Consider the following 21656-nt stretch of genomic DNA (forward strand, 5'->3'; position numbering starts at 1 on the left):
ATGTTTTTCCATTTTTTATGTCCTCTTTAATTTATTTCATCAGTGTTTTATAGTTTTCAGTGGAAATATCTTTTACTTTCTTGGTTAAATTTACTTCTAGGCATTTTTTTTTTTTTTTTTTTTTTTTTGAGACGGAGTCTTGCTCTGTCACCCAGGCTGGAGTGCAGTGGCCGGATCTCAGCTCACTGCAAGCTCCGCCTCCCGGGTTCATGCCATTCTCCTGCCTCAGCCTCCCGAGTAGCTGGGACTACAGGCACCCGCCACCTCGCCCGGCTAGTTTTTTGTAATTTTTTTAGTAGAGATGGGGTTTCACCTTGTTAGCCAGGATGGTCTCGATCTCCTGACCTCGTGATCCTACTTCTAGGCATTTTTATAGCTATTATAAATAAAATTGCTTTCTTGATTTTTTAAAGATTGCTATTAGTGTATAGAAATGCTACTTTTTTTTTTTTTATTTACAAAGTCTCGCTCTGTCACACAGGCTGGAGTGCGGTGGTGTGATCTCAGTTCACTGCAACCTCCACCTCCTGGGTTCAAGCAATTCTCCTGCCTCAGCCTCCCTAGTAGCTGGGACTACAGGCCCACACCACCATGCCCAGTTAATTGTTTGTATTTTTAGTAGAGAGAGGGTTTCACTATGTTGGTCGGGCTGGTCTCCAACTCCTGACCTCAGGTGATCCTCCTGCCTCAGCCTCCCACAGTGCTGGGATTGCAGACGTGAGCCACTGCTCCCAGCCGCTACTAAATTTTGTACATTGATTTTTGTATTCTCCAACTTTACTGAATTCATTGATCAGTTCTAACAGTTTTTTAGTGGAGTCTTTAGGATTTTTAAAATATGAGATCAAGTTGTTTGCAAACAGGAAAATTTTGATTTTCTCTTTTCCAGTTTAGATGCTTTTCTTTTCTTTCTTTTCTTCTTTTCTTTCTTTCTGTTTTTTTTGTTTTGTTTTGTTTTTGTTTTTTTGTTTTGTTTTGTTTTTTTTGCCTAATTGCCCTGACCTAGGACTTTCATTGCTGTGTTGAATAAAAGTAGTGAAAATAGGCATCCTTGTCTTGTTCCAGATCTTAGTGGAAAGGCTTTCAAATTTTCCCCGTTCAGTATAACATTAGGTTTGAGTTTGTCATATATGGCCTTTATTATATTGAAGTACGTTTCTTTGATACCTAATTTGTTGAGAGTTTTTATCATAAGAAATGTTGAATTTTATCAAATGCTTTTTCTGCATCTATTGAGATAATCATATGGTTTCTGTCCTTCATTCTGTTCAAGCAACATATCACAGTTGTTGATTTGTGTATGTTGAATCATCTTTGCATCCCTAGATAAGTCCTACTTGGCCATAGTGTTTTATTTTTTTGATGTGCTGGTGCATTCAGTTTGCTAGTATTTTGTTGAGGATTTTTGCATCTATGGTCATCAGGGAGATTAGTCTGTAGTTTTCTTTTTTTGTTGTGTCCTTCTCTGGTTTTGGTATCAGGGTAATGCTGGCCTTGTAGAGTGAGTTAGAAAGAATTCCCTCCTCTTGAGTTTTCTGGAATAGTTTGAGAAGAATTGGTATTAATTCTTCTTTGTAAGTTTGGTAGAATTCAACAGTCAAACCATCCAGTCCTTGACTTTTCTTATTGAGAGACTTTTTATTACTGATTCAATCTCATTATGTATTATTGGTCTGTTAATGTTTTCTATTTTTTCATGGTTCAATCTTAGCAGGTTGTATGTGTCCAACAGTTTATCCATTTCTTCTAGTTTTTCAATTTATTAGCACATAGTTTTTCATACTAGTTTCTATTAATTCCTTGTATTTCTGTGGTATCACATGTAACATATTTTCTAAATCTCAGATTATATTTCTTAGTCTAGCTAAAGGCTTGTCAATTTTGTTTACCTTTTTTTAAAAACTAACTTTTGTTATGTTAATCTTTTATTTCAGTCTCAATTTCATTCATTTCTGTTCCAATCTTTCTTATTTCTTTACTGTTATTAATTTTGGCTTTGTTTTGTTCTTGCTTTTCTAGTTTCTTGAGGTATATCATGAGTTTGTTTATTTGACATTTTTTGACTTTCTCGATGTAGGTGTTTATTGCTATAAACTTCCCTATTGGTACTACTTTTGTTGTGTCCCATATGTTTTGGTATGGTGTGTTTTCATTTTCATTTGTCTTAAGAAATATTTAAATTTTCTTCTCAATTTCTTCACTGACCCTTTGGTTATTGAGGAGCGTGTTGTAAAATGTATAAGCATTTGTACAGTTTCCAAAGTTCTTCTCTTATTGATATCTAGTTTTATTTCATTGTGGTCAGAAAAGATACGTGATATGATCTTGATTTTAAAAAATATTTTGTGATCTATCCTGGAGAATGTTCCATATGCTGATAAGAATGTGTATTCTGCATCTGTTGGATAAAATGTTCCTTAAATGTCCATTGGATCCATTTGGTCTAGAATGCAGTTTAATGTTTCTTTGTTGATTTTCTGTCTGGATGATCTTTCCATTGCTGAAAGTGGGCCATTGAAATATCCTACTATTATGGCATTGCAGTCAATCTCTCCCTTTAGGTCTATTAATATATTTGCTTTCTATATTTAGGTGTCCAGTGTTGGGTGCATATGTATTTATAATTTTTTATACCGTCTTGCTATATTGACTCGTTTATAAATACATAATGGCCTTCTTTGCCTTTTTTTTTTTTTTTTACCATTATTGACGTAAAGTCTATTTTATTATAGATATCCTGCTCATTTTTGGTTTCTTATCTAATTAAGTATAGTTATTCCTGCTATTTATTTATTTATTTATTTTTTTGATAGAGTCTTGCTCTGTCACCCCGGCTGGAGTGCAGTGGCACCATGTTGGCTCACTACAGCCTCTGCCTCCCAGGTTCAAGCGATTCTCCTGTCTCAGCCTCCCAAGTAGCTGGGATTACAGGTGCATGCCATCATGCCTGGTTAGTGCCACCATGCCTGGTTAATTTTTTTATGTTTTTAGTAGAGATGGGATTTCACCATGTTGGCCAGACTGGTCTCAAACTCCTGACCTCAGGTGATCCACTCACCTGGGCCTTCCAAAGTGCTGGGATTACAGGCTTGAGCCACCATACCTGGCCCTGATTTTTATCTAATGTAAGTATAGCTATTCCATTTTTCAATGAAATATCTTTTTCCATTTTTTCACTTTCAGTCTTGTGTGTATTTATAGGTGAAGTGAGTTTCTTGTAAGCAACATATAGTTAGGTCTTATTTTTTCTTTAATCCGTTCCCACTCTGTGTCTTTTAATTGGATAATTTAAATTCATTTACATTCAAGAAGATTATTGTAAGTAAGGTAAGGACTTACTACTATCATTTTGTTACTTGTTTTCTCATTATTTCGTAGATCCTTTCTTGCTTTTTTCTGTCTTCCTTTGTAGTTAAGTGGTTTTCTCTAGTAGAGATGTTTTGATTGCATGCTATTTATTTTTCTATTATAAATGTATCTATTATAAATTTTTGCTTTGTGGTTACCATGAAGCTTATAAAAATACTCTTACAGTTATAACATGTTATTTTAAATGGATAACAACTTAACTTTATTAACAAAGCAAAAAAAAAAAAAAACTAAACTCTACACTTTAACAATATCTCCCCCACTTTTTGGCTTTCTGATATTTCAAATTACATTCTTTATATTGCCTTTTAACCCATTATTACAGTTATTATTATCTTTAATAATGTTCTATTTCAGTCTTAATACTAAAAATATAAGTGGTTTTAACACCTTAATTACAGTATTAGAGTATTCTGAATTTATCTGTATATTCACTTTTACTAGCAAGTTTTGCAAGTTTTTTTTTTTTTTTTTTTTTTTTGAGACGGAGTCTCGTGCTGTGTCACCCAGGCTGGAGTGCAGTGGCGCGATCTCGGCTCACTGCAAGCTCCGCCTCCCAGGTTCACGCCATTCTCCTGCCTCAGCCTCCACGTAGCTGGGACTACAGGCGCCCGCCACCATGCCCGGCTAGTTTTTTTTTGTATTTTTAGTAGAGACGGGGTTTCACCATGTTAGCCAGGATGGTCTCGATCTCCTGACCTCGTGATCCACCCGCCTCGGCCTCCCAAAGTGCTGGGATTACAGGCTTGAGCCACCGTGCCCGGCCGGCAAGTTTTATAAATTTTATACCTTTAGATGTTTTCTTGTTACACATTAGCATCTATCTTTCAGATTGAAGAACTTCCTTAGCATTTCTGTTAAGACAGGTCTGGTGTCGATAAATTCTCCCAGCTTTTATTTGTTTGAGAAAGTCTTTGTCATGCCATCATGTTTGAAGGATAGCTTTTCTGGGTACAGTACTCTTGACTGGTTTTTCTCCCCCTCCAAAACATTGAATATACCATCCTACTCTCTCTGGGCCCGCAGGGTTTCTCTTGAGAAATCTGCTGAAGGTCATGCTGGGGCTTTGTTGAATGTGATATATTTTTCTCTCTTTTTCTTGCTACACTCAGTATTCTGCTTTTGTCTTTGATTTTTGAGAATGTGATTATGATGTGCCTTGGGGAACTCCTCTTTGGTTTGAATTTGATTGGTGACCTCTGAGCTTCCTATAACTGGATGGTGTTGTCTTTTTCCATATTTGGGAAATTATCACCTATTGTCTCCTTAAATATGTGTTCTAGGCCTTTTTCTCACTCATCTCCTTTGGCAACTCCTATTATGTAGATGTTATTTCACTTGATAGTGTCTCATAATTCCTGTAGGCCTTCCTCACTTTTTAAACTCTTTTTTCTTTTTGCTCTTCTGATTAGGTAATTTCAAATGTTCTGTCTTTGAGCTCTCAGATTATTTCCTGTTTGACCAACTTAATTGCTAACCTTTCAGTTGCTTCTGAGTCAGGGAGACATTCCATACGAGCATGTGGGCTGTATGGGAAATTCAGCCAGGGATTTGGGCCTTCCTGTGGATCGTGCACTCCTGAAGCACTATGGTGCTCCACTGATCAGAATGAAGAGCAGTCACTGAGCTCTGCATGGTAGTTGCTGAGATCAGCACTCCCACTCTTTGTCTCCAGATCACCTCAGGTGGGTCAGCCCTCCTATTACTCCCAATGCTTCTGGTAGAACAGGACAAGAGCAGGTTTTCCATGAAGATTTCTAGGCTAGTAGGGAGATGAAACATCCACCTCCAATTCCCTCCTCCAAGCTCAGAAACTGTAGGTCCATCCATGGAAATTCTCCATGGATGGCATTATTCCAGCTTAGGAGAGTGGGTGGTGCAGTCTAAAATGACCTTTTTTTTTTTTTTTTTTTTTACTAGTAGTGGCTTTTCTCATTTCTGTGGGCCCAGGGAGCTTCTCTACTTCTCCCCCAAGTTCTGGTGAATTCAGGATGGTATTGTTGTTTCTCAGCAGCTGCTAGTTGTACTTCTGTCGGGAGGAGTGGTGCTGGGGGTTGTCTATTCACCATCTTGCTGACACCACTCTGGAAGTTTTAAAAATAGTACAGAAGGAGCTTGTGTATCCTTCACCCCACTCTCCCCAGTGATAAAGTGGTACACAACTATAAATATCAAAACTTGGAAATTGGCATTGGTACAATACCAACTAGGTTATAAAGCTTATTCAGAGTTCATCGGTTTTTATATGCCAATTTGCGGATTTTTTTATATGCCAATTTGCATATAAAAACCTCATTTGAGTGTTTGCATATATAGGTTCTATGCAATTTTATCACATGTATAAATTTATATAAGCATGGCCATAACAAAGACACAGAACAATTATATTACATCACCAAAAGGAACTACCTCCTGCTACCCCTTCTCTAATGCCTGGCACCACTTTCTTGTCTCCATAGCTATAATTTTGTCATTTTAAGAATGTTATATATGGATAGAAAGAATCAATATCATGAAAATGGCCATACTTCCCAAGGTAATTTATAGATTCAATGCCATCCCCTGCATCAAGCTACCAATGACTTTCTTCACAGAATTGGAAGAAACTACTTTAAAGTTCATATGGAACCAAAAAAAGAGCCCACATTGCCCAGACAATCCTAAGCAAAAAGAACAAAGCTGGAGGCATCACACTACCTGACTTCAAACTATACTACAAGGCTACAGTAACCAAAACAGCATGGTACTGGTACCAAAACAGAGGTATAGATCAATGGAACAGAACAGAGCCCTCAGACATAATACCGCACATCTACAACCATCTGATCTTTGAAAAACCTGACAAAAACAAGACATGGGGTAAGGATTCCCTATTTAATAAATGGTGCTGGGAAAACTGGCTAGCCATGTGTAGAAAGCTGAAACTGGATCCATTCCTTACACTTTATACAAAAATTAATTCAAGATAGATTAAAGAGTTAAATGTTAGATCTAAAACCATAAAAACCCTAGAAGAAAACCTAGGCAATACCATTCAGGACATAGGAATGGGTAAGGACTTCATGACTAAAACACCAAAAGCAATGGCAACAAAAGCCAAGATTGACAAATGGGATCTAATTAAACTAAAGAGCTTCTGCACAGCAAAAGAAACTACCATCAGAGTGAACAGGCAACCTACAGAATGGGAGAAAATTTTTGCAATCTACTCATCAGACAAAGGGCTAATATCCAGAACCTACAAAGAACTCAAACAAATTTACAAGAAAAAAACAAACAACCCCATCAAAAAGTGGGCAAAGGATATGAACAGTCACTTCTCAAAAGAAGACATTCATACAGCCAACAGACACATGAAAAAATGCTCATCATCACTGGCCATCAGAGAAATGCAAATCAAAACTCTGTCTCTACTAAAAATACAAAAATTAGCCACATATGTTTGTGTGGGCCTGTAATCCCAGCTACTTGGGAGGGTGAGGCATGAGAATCGCTCGAACCTGGGAGGCAGAGGTTGCAGTGAGCCAAGATCGTGCCACTGCACTCCAGCCTGGGCAACAGAGTGAGACTCTGTCTCAAAACAAAACAAAACAAAACATCACCAAGTTTAAAAAAAATAAATTAATATTACACTGTCTTTATTACCATAGCTTTGTAATAACTTTCGAAGCCAGGTAGTGTCACTCTTCTGATTTTCTTCCTCTCCTTCAATATTGAGTTGGCTATTCTGAGTCTTTTGCCTCTGCATATGAACTTTAGAATTGGTCTGTAGATATCCACAAAATAATTTACTAAGATTTTGAGTTGGATTGCATTGAATTTATAGGTAAAATTGAAAAGAGTTGACATCTTGAAAATATTGAGTCTTCCTATCCATGAACATGGAATATCTCTTCAATTATTTAGTTTTTCTTTGCTGCCTTTCAGAGTTTTACAGTTCTGTTCATATGAATCATATACATATTTGATAGATTTATAACTAAGTATTTCATTTTGAGGAGTGCTAATGTAAACAGTAGTGTGTTTTCATTCCTTTATTTTTATTTTTTTACCACATTCTATCATCAGTGTTTAAATGGTTATATGTTTTAAATTTCAAATTCTACTTGTTGCTAGTACAAAGAAAAGTTATTGACTTTTGTATATTAACCTTATATTCTGCAATCTTGCTACAATCACTTATTAGTTCCAAGAGTTTTTTGTTTTGGATTTTCTTCATAGACAGTCAGGTCCTCTTCAAACAAAGACTGTTTTGTTTCTTCTCTCTCAATCTGTGTGCCTTTTTTGTTTGTTTCTTGTCTTGTTGTATTATCTAGGACTTCCAATACAATGTTTAAAAGGAATGGTGTGATGGGACATCTTTGCCTTGTTCCTGATCTTAGTGAAAAAGCTTTGAGTTTCTCACCATTAAATAAGATGTTAGTTGTATATTGTTTTGTAGATATACTTCATCAAGTTGGGGGAGGTCCCCTCTATTCTGTTTGCTGAGAGTTTCTAACATAAATGGGTGTTGGAATTTGTCAAATGCTTTTTCTGAATCTATTGGTATGATCATGTAGCTCATTGATGTGTTGGATAACATTAACTGATTTTTGAATGCTGAACAAGCCTTGAATACCAGGTAGATGTCCCACTTGTTCATAGTGTATGATTCTTTTTATACACTGTTAGATTCAATTAGCTAATGTTTGTTGAAAGTTTTTGCATCTATGTTCATGAGAGATATTGGTCTGTAGTTTTATTTTCTTATAATGCCTTTGTCTAGTTTTGTTATTAGATTGATGTTTATGTCATAAAATGAGTTAAGGTGTGCTCCCTCTGCTTCTGTCTTCTGGAAGAGATTGTAGAAAATAGGTATATTTTTTTCCTTTAATATTTGGTAGAATTCACCAGTGAAGCCATCTGGAGTTGGTGCTTTCTGTTTTGGAAAGTTATTATTTATTCAATCTCTCTAATTATTATAGGCCTATTCAGATTGTCTATTTATTCTTAGGAGAGTTTTGGCAAAATGTGACTTCCAGGGAATTGATCCATTTTATCTAGGTTAGCAAATTTATGGGCACAGTGTTGTTCATAAGTATTCCTTTATCATTCCTTCAGTGTTCACGGGATCTGTAGTGATGTCCCCTCTTTTATTTTTTATATTAGTAATTTGTGTTCTCTTTCTTTTTTCCTTATTTAGCTTGGCTAGAGGCTTATCAATTTTTTTCATCTTTTCAAAGAACAAGCTTTTGGCTTTGTTAATTTTCTCTATTGCTCTTCTGTTTTCAATTTCATTCATTTTTGCTCTAATTTTTATTTATCTTTTCTGTTTACATTTAATTTTCTCTTTTTGTTGTAGTTTCCAAAAGTGGAAGCTTAGATGATTGATTTTACATCTTCCTTCTTTTCTAACATATAAATTCAATGCTATATATTTTCCTCTTAGTATTACTTTCACTATATACCACAAATTTTGATAAGTTGTATTTTCATTTTTATTTAGTTAAAAATATCTTTAAATCTCTATTGAGATTTCTTCTTTGGCCTATGTTTTCTTTAGAAGCGTATTGTTTAATCTCCAAGTATTTGGGTATTTTCCAACTATCTTTCTTTTCTTTTCTTTTCTTTTTTTAAACAAACCACATGACTGTGTTAGCCACCTCTTTAGTTTTTTTTTTTTTTAATTTATTATACTTAAAGTTCTGGGATACATGTGCAGAACGTGCAGGTTTGTTTCATAGGTATGCACGTGCCATGGGGGTTTGCTGCACCATAAACCCATCATCTACATTAGGTATTTCTCCTAATGCTATCCCTCCCCTAACCCCTCACCCCCAAACAGGCCCTGGTGTGTGATATTCCCCTCCCTGTGTCCATGTGTTCTCGTTGTTCAACTCCCACTTATGAGAGAACATGCAGTGTTTGGTTTTCTGTTCCTGTGTTAGTTTGCTGAGAATGATGGTTTCCAGCTTCATCCACGTCCATGCAAAGGACATAAACTCATCCTTTTTATGACTGCATAGTATTCCATGGTGTATATGTGACACATTTTCTTTATCCAGTCTATCATTGATGGGCCTTTGGGTTGGTTCCAAGTCTTTGCTATTGTGAATAGTGCTGCAATAAACATACGTGTGCATGTGTCTTTATAGTAGAACGATTTCTACTATAATCCTTTGGTTATATACCCAGTAATGGGATTGCTGGGTCAAATGGTATTTCTGGCTCTAGATCCTTGAGGAATCGCCACACTGTCTTCCACAATGGTTGAACTAATTTACACTCCCACCAACAGTGTAAAAGCATTCCTATTTCTCCACATCCTCTCTAGCATCTGTTGTTTCCTGACTTTTTAATGATTGCCATTCCAACTAGTGTGAGATGGTATCTCATTGTGGTTTTGATTTGCATTTGTCTAATGACCAGTGATGATGAGCTTTTTTTCATGATTGTTGGCTGCATAAATGTCTTCTTTTGAGACATGTCTGTTCACGTCCATTGCCCACCTTTTGATGGGGTTGTTATTTTCTTGTGAATTTGCTTAAGTTCCTTATAGATTCTGGATATTAGCCCTTTGTCAGATGGATAGATTGCAAAATTTTTCTTCCATTCTGTAGATTGCCTGTTCACTCTGATGATAGTTACTTTTGCTGTGCAGAAGCTCTTTAGTTTAATTAGATCCCATTTGTCAATTTTGGCTTTTGTTGCCATTGCTTTTGGTGTTTTAGTCATGAAGTCTTTGCCTATGCCTATGTCCTGAATGGTATTGTAGGTTTTCTTCTAGGGTTTTTACAGTGTTAGGTCGTAGGTTTACGTCTTTAATCCATCTTGAGTTACTTTTTGTATAAGGTGTAAGGAAGGGGTCCAGTTTCAGTTTTCTGCATATGGCTAGCCAGTTTTCCCAGTTTTCCCAACATCATTTATTTAATAGGGAATCCTTTCCCCATGTCTTGTTTGTGTCAGGTTTATCAAAGATCAGATGATTGTAGATGTGTGGCATGATTTCTGAGGCCTCTGTCCTGTTCCATTGGTCTATACAACTGTTTCAGTGCCAGTACCGTGCTGTTTTGCTTACTGTAGCCTTGCAGTATAGTTTGAAGTCAGGTAGCATGATGCCTCCAACTTTGTTCTTTTTGCTTAGGATTGTCTTGACTATATGGGCTCTTTTTTGGTTCCACATGAAATTTGGAACTCCTGACCTCAGGTGATCCACCTACCTTGGCCTCTAAAAGTGCTGGGATTACAAGCATGAGCTACTGTACCCAGTCAATGATGAATTTTTTAAAAGGAAGAAGAATTAGAAGGCAGGCAAAGCCTCTGAAAAATCCAGAGGAAAATTTTAGGAAAGAGTTTGACCATAACCATGTGTTGGCCACTGGTGTATGGCATATACTGCATGCTATGGGGCAGCATCCTAGCCTCCCAGCTGTCACTGTAACTGAGCCCTCCACAGGCCATTCCACTGTTTAATCAAGCCAGCTGATTTGGGGTGATGTGTGGCACACTTCAAAATCAGTGAATTCTATAGACACAAGTAATGAGCTCATGTCTATAGAATGCCCTTCACCATAAAATGATCTCCTTATTAAAGGCAATTTTGTGTGAGTTGCAGGTGTTGAGTAAGGCACAAATGGTGCTGGCAGAAGGACCGTGGGCACAGAAGACAAACTCTTATCTTGAATAAGTATTTTTTCCCATGAGGACAAATTGCTGTCTCCTCCACAATAGAAAATGTCCAGTATAATCAACCTAAGACATTGGGGCTGGCTGGCAGCCCAAGGATAGGTGTCACAATGAGGCCCCAGTGTTATCTCTGCTGTTAGAACATTGGGCACTCAGCAGTGACATTAGTTAGATTAGTCCTGGTGAGAGGAATCCAAGTTGGTGAGCTCATGTAAAATCTACCCCTGCCACCATGGACATTTTGTTTATGGGCCCACTGAGTAAGCATCAAAATGTTTAGGGAAAGGAAATCACTTTCAGCCACACATGGGTTGTTCTGTGCACTCCACTAGACCACAGAGAGCTGCCTCTTCAGTAGATGCCCTTTGCTGAGCATTCATAGTGGTTACAAATATGTGCATTTTTAGTGCCCTTTTTGAAGAGTTAATTCACATACTTCCTGAAGACTTCCTTGTCACTGGTCTTCCAATCTTGTTCCTCAGAAGTCAGTGACCACTATTCTAATCCATTAACCCTTGATAATAAATTGGTTTAGTTGCATACTCCAGGGCATCTCTCCTTCTACAGTACATCTGTTGTCTCCTTCTAAGTGGACAACAGATGTACTGCTTAAAATTCTGCCTATTAAGAGGATTTCCTTTCACCCTTGCCTTTCAGACTCACTCTTCAGGGGAGCTGTAAAACAGCAGCTGTTCACTTGCAGCTCTATCATGCAGACCCACTGCAAACCAAGCCTGTGCTTTTTCTTCCTCTGTCAACTAGTCCTAGGCAACTCCCCTTGAGGCCATTGGTGTGGGCTGAGAGAGGTGGTAAAGCAGTAGAGGCAAAAACTGTGGGAGGGTGAACCAACTGCTTATGTAATATTCTTGAACCTTTTATACCTGCTTGGGCCTTATCTTGTAAACACCATTTCCATTTTATACTGAGTACTGCTGCACATTCCAGTTTTATGACTCAGTGGATTAGATAATGCCCAGTTCACAATGGACAGTTTGGGTTGCCTAGCATGCCATGATCAGGATTCAGACTCTATCAGGGACTAAATTCAGCCTTGTTCTGGGAATTGGTGCCCAGGTCTTGTGGTTTCATGGGGTTTTCTGGACTCTCTAAAGTTGGCACAGGGCTTCCTGTATGCAAAAGAAGTCCCTACACTGAAGACTTCCCTGACATGATTTTGTTGTTGCATAAACTGTGATAATAATGACTAACCTGACTTTCACTTTTATTTAGTTAAGCTTCATAACAATTTGGTGAAGTAGGTTTTATGTTCTCCATTTAATCAGAAGAGAAAAATGGTGATATAGCTCTAGAGGTTAAATGCCTTGTCTGAGGCTACATGGCTCACAAGTGGTGACAGCTGGAGTCAGACTGCCAACTGCAATACTGTCCCCTTGGCCACCCAAAGTAGCTTCCCAAAGGCATATTTATATCAGCAACCTGCAGAGTCCTTTCAGTGAACAGAGACAAATTAAATTCATCTAGCCTGGGCCAAGGTATAGGGCATAGAGTAGGGTAGGTAAAGGCAAGGATATCAGTGGGTCTAGGTACAGGATGGTTTTGTTGAATTCCTAAGGACCACATTCTCAATGGTGATGCCCACATTATAATATACACTGAAGCAATTATTGATCAAATGATATAATTTCTAAAATTTGCTTTAAATTAGCCAGGAATAGAGAAACCAGTGATGAAATAAGACTGGCCATGTGTTGATAACAGTTGAAGCCTAGTGATGAAAATATAGTTCATTATACTGTTTTTCCACATACTAAAAAGTAAAAAATATATTCTATTCACCATGGCAGACCACATTATGGGCCATGCACATATGTTAGCAAGTTTAAAACAACAGAAACTACACAATGTCTGCTCTCAGACTACAATAGAATTAAATCAGAAATTGATAAAAGAAATATAGTTGGGGGTGGGCGCGGTGGCTCACGCCTGTAATCCCAGGACTTTGGGAGGCCGAGGCGGGTGGATTACAAGGTCAGGAGTTTGACACCAGCCTGGCCAACATGGTGAAACCCCATCTCTACTAAAAATACAAAAATTAGCCGGGTATGGTGGCACGCGCCTGTGATCCCAGCTACTCAGGAGGCTGAGGCAGGAGAATTGCTTGAATCCGGGAGGTGGAGGTTGCAGTGAGCTGAGATCGTGCCACTGCACTCCAGCCTGGGTGACAGATCAAGACTATATATATAAAAAAAAATCATTATTTTGTTGTAAATCCAATGTTGTTTTAAAGTATTTAAATGTCACTTTAAATGTTGTTATAAATCCAGTTCTCTTTACTCCGCATCAAACAAGGCAAGGTGTGATCACACAGACTATTTGCGGGTGGGCGGCTCTGGGCCATTGTCTCCACAGTGTTTGGTTTCTCTTCTCAAATCTACAGCTTGGAGTAGGTTGATTTTTTAAATCTCCCTACCTGATTCCCTGTTTCCCAGGGAAGTGTTGCACTACCCACATGACAGCCTTCTCATACTGCCTCTCTGCATTCCTCTGTTTCCCTAAATGAACAGAATATCTCTTAGATGTACTACTGCAAGGTCGTTTGGGTCTCTCCCACACAGTTTTGGCTCACTGAAACCTCTGCGTCCCGAGTTCAAGCGATTCTCCTGCCTCAGCCTCCTGAGTAGCTGGGATTACAGGTGCCTGCCACCACGCCTGGATAATTTTTGTATTTTTAGTAGAGATGGGGTTTCACCGTGTCAGCCATGTTGGTCTCGAGCTCCTGACCTCAGGGGATCTGCCCGCCTCGGCCTCCCAAAGTGCTGGGATTACAGGCATGAGCCACCACACCTGGCCCGATAATTCTTTACTCCTAGAACTAACTTCTCAAGATGTACTATACACACACTCACTTCCCCCAACCCCCACTCAACATACACATACAGAAGACTCACTTACTGCCCCATTCCCTGGAATTGGTAGCCTCTGTCTCCAGAAATATGGGGTGTGAGAATGGAGGGTATAAAAGATAAGGGAAGTCCACAAAAGACGCACAAATGTGCATAAATAAATATCCAAGGGATTTAGAGGGGTGGATTAAATGCCAGCTTTTGTTCTTCCTATGTTTGGAGTGTCTGAGCCCAAGGACAAAACCTAGATGGAAGAATCAAGCTTGCTAACTTACATCCAGCACTCAGAAGGCAAAGCTGGGGTTCGTGCCAGGAGCTGTAGCTTGGGTGCTTTCCTCAAAATGGCTATCTCTGTCTCATAATCAGATCCCAATTTATCTGTCTATTGATTGCCTGTTGGTCGTAGCTTTCAGTGCTGCTGCAAGATCTGGTTATTTTCTTCATCTTCATGGACAAAACACTGGAAGCAGTATTTTGAGGACTGCTACTCTTCCCACGCTGTTCAATAAATCTCCCCCAGTTCAGTCAGAAACACTGAGAAGTCACCCTGTGCCAAGCCCTGGATCAGGTGGCACAGGCTCCATGATCATTGTGGATGGGTGAGCTCATAGTTTAGAGCCAGTGCCAGCCATGGGACTCGGTTAATGCCTCAGCAAACCTCCTGGCTCTCTGCTCTCCACCCCCTTTGCCCTTCGCTGATTTTCCCTGCATGACCCTGCTCTTTCCGTTGTGCCCGTTTCCATCACTTTCATCCTTTTTGTGCTCCTCATCTTTGCTGCTCCCTCAATCCCTGGAAAGCAAACCAACCACAATGCCACTAACTCTGATCTCCACCCATAAAGAGGGGGACCACCTCCCTCCACACAGATGAGCCCCCCAGAAGGTGCATAGACAAATACTTTAGCTATGCACCTATCTTGACTCTGGAAAACTTGGGCTGTGTTTCAAGAAGTGGATTATTGTGGTCTCCATTTTGCCTCAGGAGCAGTGCATAGTCCACAAGGAGGCAGCATAGTCCACAAGAAGCCAGGGTCCATGCTGAATTCCAGATAGAGATAGCAGCTGTGTGGCCTTGAGCTTCACTTCTCCAGCTCCCTCATCTGTCAAATGGGGATAATAATGTGTACCTGATAGAATTTTGCAGGAAGCAAATGAGAGGAAATATATTACAACACAAAGCACAGTCCCTGAAACAAAATGAAAGCTGTATAATATTGTTTTTCTTCCCCATCTTATACATAATGTGAAAACATTCCCTAAAGAACTTGGTTTTGCCAATATGACGGGTGGGGCTTTTCTGTGTTCCTAGAAAAGAGTATTGTGTGAGTTGGATGAGTGTGTGTATGTGTACGCACGCTCGTTCACACATGCACACTCTCCAGGTCTGCTAAATGGAGAATGCTAAAGTTAGTCTGTGTTTGTTTGAGATGAGGTCTCACTCTGTCTCCCAGGCTGGAGTGCAGTGGCGTGATCTCAAGATTACCTCCTGGGCTCAAGCGATTCTCCCACCTCAGCCTACTGAGTAGCTGGGATCACAGGTGCACACCACCATGCCCAGCTAATTTTTGTATTTTTTTGGTAGAGACAGGGTTTTGCTATGTTGGCCAGGCTGATCTCAAACTCCTGAGCTCAAGTGTTCCTCCCACCTTGGCCTCCCAAAGTGCTGGGATTACAGGCATGAGCCACCATGCCTGGCTGCCAAAGTTAGTCTGTGTGTATACGTGAGTATGTGATGTGCATATGCTTGTGCGCACTTGCATGCCTATCTTGGAGATTCCAAAGAAATGACTTGGTTAAATTTGATTCAGATAATTGTCTAATAAATTAGTCTTTAATCAATCGGCAGGTCTTTATAAAACCCTCACTTGCTCTAGATGCCAAGAGGCACAGATCTATGGAAAATGTATCTTCTGCCTACAAGGATTTGCTGGTCAAAACTCTTCAAATTAGCTTAGGCATAAGGGTAAAATGTATTGGCTCAGGGAGAAAGACTGTAGAAAGAGTAGGTTCAGCTGGATCCAGGGCTTAAACTGCCAGGACTCTCATACTGTCCTTGGGGCTCTCTTCTTAACTCCTTGCTAGCTTTGTTTTCTTAGACTGGCTCCTCCATAAGATAAGGGATGTGGCCATGGGCAGTCCCAGCATTACAATCCACACAGTGTGCAACCACAGTTCTCTTTTCCAAGTTCGAATGAGAAAAATCTAACAAGAAAACTCTGATTGGCCAGGCTTAGGTCATGTGTCAATTCCTGGCCCAAACCAAGCTGTTGGGAATTAATACCCCACTTGTGTCATCTGCATTCACTGATGGCCAGAACAAAGAGTATCACAAATGGCAGACTCATGTGGCTGGGGGCTGGGGGCAGTTTCCCGGAAGAAGGATGTTGCTATTATGAGCAGATGAGATAAATAATTACCTACAACGCAGATGCATGCTAAATTTTGCTGTGGAGGAAATTAAGTCAGTGAAACAGTAAGTCAGTATTTTTTAATTCTATTTTGATGGTGTCAGTGATATATTTATACAACTTTTACCCAGTTAGAACAAGCTATTTGCTTTTTGATAATATAAATGAACCACTTTAGTCAAAGTTTCATAAAAAAGGTATTTTGATCCAGTTATTTTCAGCAAATTACTGTGGTTTTACAGTTCAATGCATGCCCATGAGATGAGTATTTTCTCATTTACTTTATAGTAGCCTTTGTTAAGGGACTTATTAAGTCATAGTTTGTGGTACAAAGAATTTAAGTCATCTCTCCTCTCTATTCCACAAATGTCTAGGGCTTCTTTCTCTTTTGACCACTAATGCCTATAATTTCCAGTATTAATATCTTCTGACTTGAACACTATGACATGAATCTACTAGATATAAACAGATGAAACAGCCATGGAATCCATTAGTAATGCTTTCAGAAAAAGAAATCTGGGATCCCAGGATCTGTCCCAATGTTTGTAGTATCTTGGGATAGGACCAGAAATTATGCAAAACTAAATAGAAGGCATGGATGGTCTCGGACTTAAATATGGACTCGACTCACTGAGGTGGTGGTGGAATGGGGAGAGAGTGAATGGGTCAAGAATTGCGGAGACAAGATCAAGAGGCCTTGGCAACTGCTTGGAAAGGTGAACAAAGTAGAGGGAGGAACCTGAGATGACACTGAAGTAGGGTGGAGGAGCGACTCACAGAACTAGGAGACAGGGAGGGGAAGCAGGTTAGAGGAAGAGTCCATTCCAGACGCGGTGAAGATGAGCTACCAGGATTTGTTGGTAATATGGGAGATTTGTTGGTAATGCGAGATTGAAGCTCAGGAGAGAAGACAGATTCCGGCTGAACCATGATGGTGAGTAAGATCAGCAAGTGAAGAAGTGTAGAGAGAGAAGAGAAGACAAAAGAACTTTGAGGAACACTCCCTTAGTGGATGGAGGAAGTACTTGGAGCCAGAGAAAGACACAGAGAAGGAGCATCAGAGAGCACGCAGAAATGGGAGAATGCCATGTCACATTAAAGAGCTTTGGAAGGAGAGTGGCCCATGGTGTCAGATGTTAAGAGGAGCCTGAGAAGGAGTCCCTGAGGCCAAACTGGAAAGTCTCTGCTAGGTTGGTGCAATGGACTGAAAGTGTGTGTCCGTCTACCCCACAAATTCTTAAGTTGAAGCTCTAATCCCAGTGTGATGATATTAGCAGTTTGTGCCTTTGGGAGGTGATTAGGTCATGAGGGTGGAACCCTCATGAATAGATTAGTGCCCTTATAAGAAAAGGTCAGAGAGTTAATACACTTTTCCTCATGAAGATGTAAGAAGTCAGCTGTCTGTCACTGGAAAAAACCCTCACCAGAACCCAAACATGCCGGCACTTGTTCTCTGACTTCCGGCCTCCAGAACTGTTAAATTTGATTCAGATAATTTAAGAAAACTGTGAGAAATAAATTTCTGTTATTTATAAGCCACCCAGTCTATTACTCTTTATTACAGCAGCCCAAAGGGACTAAGAAGGTTGGGATGCCCCCACTTAGGAGAGATTCCCCAGAAGCAGACCCTAAGAGAGTCCTGTGCAGTAGATTTATTCCAGAAGACATCTCTGAGGGTGTAGGGGGCAGCAGTACAGGGAAAGGTGTACATTGGAAAAGGCATATCATGGCTATAAGATTAATGGCAGCCTTAAGGCCCACTCATGCATCCTGTAGGGCTGATACTACTGGTCACTTAGTAGTATGCTATAACCTGACCTGGAGATTTCCAACCCTGGTCCATGGATTTCCAGGAGACAAGGCCACCTCAGCATAGATGCAACTTTCATAAATCATAAAACAAAGCTTACTCTTACAAGAATAGCTTCAATTCCCTTTATGAAAGAAACACTTGATAACTGAGGTAACTGACCTGGACTGAATGCAGGTATAAGAAAGAGGGAAGGATCCCCCAAACTCTGAGAACAGTCTCCAGATGGAGATCCTCTCTGTCATTTGTCATCTAATCCTCTGACAGTATCTAGCCCATGCCACCAGCCTGCCTGCTCCTACTATCTGTCTTATAAAAGTGCTGCTAGAATAAACTGCTTGAGCATCAGACAGTGTCTAAGACTCATGTCTGATGCAAATCTAACTGAAGAGGAAACATCACTCTTGGAGAAGCTGGTTAACTCAGACCACTCAAAACCCCCCAACACAACAAAAGCACAGCAGGTAAACAAGGTGCAATTTCCAGCAAGTCCCAAGGAGGGGAGCTCCAGGCTGACCCTGCAGTGGGTGCTCTGGGCTTGCATTAGTCAAGGTTCTCCAGAGAAACAGAACCAGTAGGAATATAGATGCTCCTCAACTTACACTGGGGTCACATCTTGATAAACCAGGCATAATTTGAACATATTATAAGTAAAAAAAAAAAAAAAAAAAATTCACTTAAGGGGCCAAGTATGGTGTCTGTAATCCCAGAACTTTGGGAAGCCAAGGCAGACAGATTACCTGAGGTGAGTAGTTTGAGACCAGCCTGGTCAACGTAATGCTATCCCACCTCTACTGAAAACAAAAACTAACCAGATGTGGTGGCACATGCCTATAATCCCAACTGCTCAGGAGGCTGAGGCAGGAGAATCGCTTGAACCCAGGAGGCGGAGGTTGCAGTGAGCTGAGATTGCACCACTGCACTCCACCCTGGGTGACAGAGTGAGACTTTGTCTCAAAATAAAAAGCACTTAAAAAAAAGCATGAACATAATAGCTTAGCCTAGTCTACCTCACATGTGCTCAGAACACTTACTCTAGCCTACAGTTGGGCAAAATGACCTAACACAAGCTTATTTTATACTAAAGTGTTGACTATCTCATGTAATTTATTGAATACTATACTGAAATGTGAAAAACAGAAAATGGTTGTATGAGTAATCAAAGTGTAATTTCTACTGAATGCCTATCACCTTTGCACCACCATAATGTAAAAAAATTGTAAAGTTGAGCCATTATAAGTCAGGCACAGTCACTTTCTCTCCCTCTGTCTCTCTCTCTGTATATATGTATGTGGAAATTTATTATAAGAATTGGCTTACATGATTATGGAGGCCAAGAAGTCCTACAATTTGTTCTTTGCATGGTGGAGAACCAGGAAAACCAGTATTGTAATTCAGTCTGAGTCCAAAGGCCTGAGAACCAGTGGAGACAATGTTGTAACATATAATCCAAGTCCAAAGGTCTAAGAAGTAGGGAGCAGTTGGTATAAGTCCCAAAGTCCAAAGGTCTGAGAACTAAGAGCTCCGATGTCCAAAGGCAATCGATATTCTAATTCAAGAAGAGAGAGACAATTCCCTCTTCCTCTTTTTGTTCTATCTGAGCCCTCAATGAATAGGTTAATGCCCATTCACATTGAGTGAGGTTGGATCTTCTTTATTCAGTCTATGATTCAAATCCTTATCTCTACCAGAAATCCCCTGACAGAGATACCCAGAAATAGAGTTTTTACCAGCTATCTGGGCATCACTTAGCCCGGTCGAGTTGACACACAACATTAATCATCACAAAGTTGTCTTAGTCCATTTTAGTGTTGTTATAGTATCACAAGCTCACACCTGTAATCCCAGCACTTTGGGAGGCTGAGATAGGTGGATCACTTGAGGTCAGGAGTTCGAGACCAACCTGGCCAACATGGTGAAACCCCACCTCTACTAAAAATACAAAAATTAGCTGGGCGTAGTGGCCCATGCCTGTGTCCCAGTGACTCGGGAGGCTGAGGCAGGAGAATCGCTTGAACCCGGGAGGCAAAGGTTGCAGTGAGCCGAGATCATGCCACTGCACTCCATCCCGGGCAACAGAGTGAGACTCCTTCTCAAAAGTAAAAATAAAAATAAACTATGTTAAAAAAAAAAAATAAAGAAGGCAGTAAATGAAACAGAACAATACCCCAGGTAGAGAACAGTACCCTGGGGAAGCCTCCATCCTTCCTGGCTGAGCAAACAAGGCAATCTTGACTTGCCAGCAATGTGAGACAGGGAGAGAAGATCTCCCATTCTCATGTATTGGGCCCCATCCCAAAGTGCTAATGGAAAGGTCTGGAGCTTTCTGTGCCATGCTTTGCCCATGAGTAATAATTATAAATGTGTATGGCCCAGTGCGGTTTCCAAAGCATTTTCCTGGATTTTCTAATTTAATGGCTGTGACAACCCCATGACATCAATGTTATTATTGCACCTTTATGAATGAGGACACAGGCTGTGATTAGTAACTTGCCAATCTCCAAAGTGAAACATTGGAAGAACTGAAATCCAGACTCCAAGTCCCTAGCTGTAGCAAACTTAGTTAAAATGAGGAGTTGGGGTGAGATCTGGGGGGTATAGGCAGGAGGCCTAGCTCCAAGAGCAATTTTTAATTTTCTGCTTTCATTTGATGATAATGTCAAAAATTGTTTAAACCATTTCTAAAGACAATATGTGAGCTTTTCTCAAACTGGGGAACAAGGACCTTGGGGTCCACAAAATGAGTTTCAGGGATTTTGTGAAATTTTTTTTCTGTTTCAAACAATTGTAAATATTATTTAAGTTTGAGAAGCACTGGATTAGATGCCCTTGAAGGGAGGATCCAGCTCTAATATGTATTTTATAGATTTACTGTCAAGTAGGAACTGGGTGATTTGTTAGATTCATTCAACATCTATTCATTTATTCTTTTTTTTTTTTTTTTTTTTGTTAACCATTTATTGAATGCCTAGTATGCTTTGGGATTAAAGAGGCTGGGAAAAATTAGACCCTATTCCTGGCTTTGTGGAGCAATATCCAGTGAGTGAGTAAGATGTGAAGGAAAAACTAAGATACCCATACACAAAAATGATATAATCCCTATGTATTGCAACAGAAGAATTTACAGGGTAATATTATGCACAGGAGGTTGAGGAATTGGTTATGCCTCAAGGAGGAGTCACTGGTGGGGTGAAAGGCATAGCCATGGTTAGTGGAGGAATGAAAGGATGAAAAGCAGTGTTGGGGCCAGGACTAGGGTGAAGCAAGTGAGGAGGCTGGGGAACAATTTAAGGATGTGCTCCCTCTCAGGTATCAAGCCTGCACTTGTGTGACCCTGAGAGTGGGTGCCTTAATCACCTCACCTTAGACCCAGCTCTGAGTGATGTAATGGAACTCTGTTGTTGCCTACCCAGATCCCTTTATATGAGTAAGACGTCCATCCCCTAGCTGCTGTGGAGTTGGCTGCTAACAGCTCATGGCTGACTTTTTCTCCAGAGAATTGACCTCAGCCAAATGGGAGCTGTCTCACTTCCGACATTA

The sequence above is a fragment of the Theropithecus gelada genome, chromosome 13 (assembly GCF_003255815.1).
Source record: "Theropithecus gelada isolate Dixy chromosome 13, Tgel_1.0, whole genome shotgun sequence".
NCBI lineage: Eukaryota > Metazoa > Chordata > Mammalia > Primates > Cercopithecidae > Theropithecus > Theropithecus gelada.